We start from the raw sequence: 4,727 nt of genomic DNA, 5'->3' as shown, positions 1-4,727 counted from the left end.
CAGCCAATCACCTGCTCTAAAGCATTGACAGTATTTGAGAACTGGAGCAAGTGAGTGTGACGTCACCCATAGAAAACAGCTTACTACCGGGTACCAACAAGATTAAGTCAATTCATAGGGTTAATAAAATCAATTAATCAGATTGAATTGATTTAAGCTTAGTTCACAGGTCGAACAGGATAAACATTTATTGAACACTCTAAAACGACATTTTTGAAACTTCAAAACCGTAACTATTTAACAATATTATGAACTAAATATATATCATTACCTGTGTTAATGCTAGTGCGAATGCTGCAAACTGAATTTGGTCGCTGAAGATGCTGAAATTGATAGCTAAAAACGCTGAAGCTGATAGCTAAAAACGCTGAAGCTGATAGCTGAAAACGCTGAAGCTGATAGCCAGCTAAAATATTAGCTAAATGCCAAAAAAGCCTAAAAAAACTAGGTTAGCCAAAACAGCTGGCATGTAGCTAAAAAAAAAATTGCTAAAAAACTAAAAAAAAAAGAAAAAAGCTGAAATTAACAAAAACAATTAGCTTGTAAATTATCAGCTTAACTCCAAAGTAGCCTAAAAAACTTTTTAAAAAGCCTAAATTAGCTAAAACAGCTAGCATGTAGCTGAAATATTAGCTAAACTCCAAAATAGCCTAAAATTCTTAGCAAATGCCAAAATATCCTAAAAACTAGCAGAATGACAAGTTTTAAAACTCTAAAACCGTAACTTTTAAACATATAATAAAGACAGCACAGGGATGATGTCACTATGTCACTATGTCACTCTGCTCAGATCTGTATTCATTTAATTAGTTTTATTTGTTTGTAATTTAATTCCTTCTCTGTTTGTTCAAAAACTCTGTTTCATAATGTCAAGTCTTGTTCTGTAGTGTAGTTCAGTAAAAAGAAAAAAAAGTTGCAGATCTGGATGTGACAATTGTTTCTATAAAGTCAATGTAGGGACAATCTACACTAATTAGAGCCATTTGAAGTTTATTAAGTTACCTATTTTACAAAAAATCAAAGAATCCCATTTCAAACTAATGAATAAAATCTGTCCTTTTGCTGAATTTCTTAAAAGCAGATTGTGTTGAACTCTGCACATTTTTTGTAATTTGGATGATGAAACTGGAACATGTATTGTTCCCATGTTCATATTCCAAGGTTTTTTGGAGAAACCTCAGAAATTGGAATAATCTCTAACTTTACGTTCACCCTTTTTGTGCCTCAGAGGTATTAACTTTTACAGAGCACGGTGAGACTCGCCGTCTCTTTCTAGGAGGGAAAAAACATATTTATTCTTTAAAAAATATATATATTTTTGTTGTTGTTATGTGAAGTGCACGTGGTTCTTTAACCGTTTAACACCGGAGCTCCAGTGTTTATGTTCTTTGATTTACTGGAACTTTTTAATTTTTAACAGGATCATTCCAGTAGATTCTTCTCCTTCAGAATCTACCGGAATGATCCTGTTAACGGTGGAAACGTTACAGTATGCTCAAGATTCTTTTGTCTAAGCGTCACCGATGACGCCTCAGGTCTCTTCACGCTAAAGTCTGTCCTTTTCCTCACAACTAAAATCAACGAGACAGACACCTTTGGGCCTGGAGACGACGATGAGATCCAGTTTGATGACATTGCAGACGACGACGATGACATTGATGATGTAAGTTCATTTGATGGACTGTTGCTGTCGTAAGGCTGCATCCAGATACAACCACACCTAAACATAAATCCATTTTCCAAATCTGCTTCCTTCCTGTTGGGGGTCACAGCAGGTCTTTCAGGTCTGGACTGACCAACGACCCACAAGACTTCTGATTGTAGGAGTCATTCAAAAATGCTTCTTCAGTGCAGCAGTGGTCCAGCAATGGTTAATCTTAGGCCCGAGTCCTAAAGGTTTCTGTACAAATGCAACAACGACAAATTGTCCTTGATGTAACCGCAGGAGAGTCTGTTAAACAGGAATGATGTGGAGTCGAGGTACAAAAGGTTTTTTTCCCCAGAACTTTTAAGACTTAAAAGACCCACTCTGATGAAAATAGTTGTGTTTTTAATATGTTCTTGTAGCATGTTTCTCATGATGTAGGACATATACGATAAGTAAGTAGACAGTATTTCTGTATTCAAATTGTTGGAATTCAGGAGCAAAAGAAAGATGACAGATAAAGCTCGTCACTGAGATGTAGATGCTGCAGTCAGTAGATCAGGAGTCGGGAACCTTTAACAGTAAAATCTCTCTTTCTACTGATCCAAACCTAGAAGGAGCCGTATAGTTTTACTTTAACCTTTAAGAAATTTGGATTTGCCTTCATGATCGTCTTTTTGAAAAAAGAATAAATTTGAATTATGTCTATTTTTTTGGCACAAACAAAAGCAAAATTATAAAAAGAACCTAGCATCTCTAAAAATGTTTTTTTTTTACTTCTTTTCAAAATAAAAGCTGCTCTGTGCCAAACAGGATCATCTCAGTTCAGCTCTGAACAGCTATTAATCAGTGTTGTGCAGTATAAGATAATCTGTGATTTGAACTCATAAAAGATAAAACTTTTTACCAAAGTTTTTCTTTGCATATAAAATTAGGTCAGACAGCCATTATCAGGAGCTGCTGACTCTGACGGTCGACATGTCTGGGTCAGCATCTCCATGAATTATTCTATGTTTGTCCGAGGATCCACCATGGAGGGATGAAAGAGAACATGTGGATCTGGAGCTGCAGGTTGCAGACCTCTGCAGTAGACTAGTCTCCTTGCTCAGCTCCATTCTGATGATTTACTTGTATGCAAACGGATCCATGAAAAGCGAGCGATTAAACGATAACGATATTCTTGCTGAATGCTCTTAAAGGTGCAGCTATGAGGTCAATGAAATACAATAACAATAATCCAAAACATTATACTGTTTTTTTTTATATAAAATGTGATCACCTGGAGGCAGAACTAGGAAATCTCTAGTACATCTGTCCTAGTGGTTTCCACGTCTGAACTTGAGTTCACAGTTAAATGACAATAAAGACGTGTTCATACCATTAATAAATTATTTTTTGCAGTTTATTCTTCTTGAAAAAATCAGAAAAAAGTCCCAAAGTAACATGCCTTAGCTACTTCTGTATAAAATGGTATTATCATTTTACTGGTAAAAATGTTTTTTTCTGGTAGATTTCTTCTTGAAAAATTTTGCTTTAACTTTCAGTTGTGCTTGTCAAATCTATGCTTTTTCTTATTTATTTTTATTTGTTTAAATGTGTTACTGGATGACCACAAATGTTAGGTTGATGGTGTGAGGGGCTGTAAGCTAGATAGAGAGAGTGTAAACACAGGGTTGATGGGAAATAACCCTAACCCTACATGCCAGCTGTTTTGGCTAAACTAAGTTAAAAAAAGTTTTTTAGGCTAGTTTGGTATTTAGCTTATATTTTAGCTGGTTATCAGCTTCAGCATTTTCAGCTATCAATCTCAACATGCTCAGCTATCAGCACTAGCATCTTCAGCAGCCAAATTCAGCTTACAGCATTCACACTAGCATTATCACAGGTAATGCTAATATCTACTTCATGACTATGTAAAGAATGTACGAGACGAGCTTCTGTCTGTTTTCAGACTACATCAGTGACGAACATCAAGTCCACAAAACACTCTTAGCTCTGCATGGCTAAACCACAGCAGACGCCAAATCTGCATTTATGCAACATTGTTAGTTTGTCATCCTCAAATTCTGAGCAGCTTCTCTGTATAGACATCCTAACCAGCGACTGCAGCCGTCTGAGCCTGTTATTATCATCTGCAGCGTCTTCAGCTCCAAGCTCAGATTTTCAGCAGTCACATTTCCTGTAGAAAACGTTGTTCTTCTAGTGTTTGACATGTCCTGCATTTGGTTCTCATTGCAGATCTAAAGGCCTGCTTCAGGAGGGAATCGATTCAGCGCATTTTTTTACCATTGGCTAATGTCCAATGTCCAATAAAGTGAATTCAAATACAGCATGTTTATTCCAGCTCTTTGCCATCACTAGAAGTCTGGGCTCTTATATTTGATTTTAGGTGCATTTGAAATGGAGTCCATCAGTACTTTGGTTTGGTGTGGTCAGGAGCTGCCCTCAGCAGCTTCTCGTGGTGACTCCTCCTGGTTTCTGAGCAGGTAGAGTCCTCTTTCTAACAAACTGCTGTCCCCTTTTGATTTAGACCCATTTGTATTTTTAAAGAAGCACTGTTTGAGGCTGCTGTTGGAGAAGCTCTCACTGAAGTGGTTCTTGATGTTTATTATTTCATTCTGTGGGATTTAGAAAAGCATCTCTGGATTCTCCATTAAGAGTTTTCTGTTTTTGTTTGTGTCTCCATCCTGTTTTCAACAACACAAAGAAAGTAAAGTGTTTCTGGGTTTTTCTCTGGATGTGTGACGAAGCGTTCTGGACTGAATCATGGCTAAATGAAGCTGACCTTTCTGTCTCCTGGTCTGAAGGAGCCTCACTTCGTACCTTAATGTCCACTGTTTGTGGTGTTCTTTTTTGACCTCTATGCTGCCCACTCTGTTAGACTCGCTGAAACCTGACCCAGTCTGGGGCTCCGTCTCAGAACAGCGGTTCCCAAACCCTCCCACCTCCAGCAGTAAAGCCTCATATCAGAGCAATCAGTCAAAAGGCCTTCAGAGTGTAACTGTAAATGTCTGAATGCTCTCAGCATCAGGTTATGTCTTTCCCTTCTTCCCGTCAGCAGTTTGGGAACCTCTGCTCTGTC

General features: G+C 37.6%; 2 long non-coding RNA genes across 4 annotated transcripts in view; one reads left to right on the top strand and one right to left on the bottom strand.

Annotated features, from left to right (window-relative positions):
- The first annotated feature begins 1,571 nt into the window (after positions 1-1,571).
- On the top strand, positions 1,572-3,975 carry LOC118599983. The gene is made up of 2 exons (XR_004949540.1): positions 1,572-1,663; positions 3,884-3,975. It is a non-coding gene; the product is annotated as an uncharacterized LOC118599983 (long non-coding RNA).
- Positions 3,756-4,727, bottom strand: part of LOC118599984 — a 3,700-nt gene continuing 2,728 nt past the window's right edge. For all 3 annotated transcript variants that reach the window (XR_004949542.1, XR_004949543.1, XR_004949541.1), the window contains one exon: positions 3,756-4,468. This is a non-coding gene — a long non-coding RNA (uncharacterized LOC118599984). The remainder of the gene's footprint in view (positions 4,469-4,727) is intronic.

This window comes from Oryzias melastigma, linkage group LG17 (assembly GCF_002922805.2).
Source record: "Oryzias melastigma strain HK-1 linkage group LG17, ASM292280v2, whole genome shotgun sequence".
Taxonomy (NCBI): Eukaryota; Metazoa; Chordata; class Actinopteri; order Beloniformes; family Adrianichthyidae; genus Oryzias; species Oryzias melastigma.
This window is presented reverse-complemented; position numbering and strand designations above follow the sequence as displayed.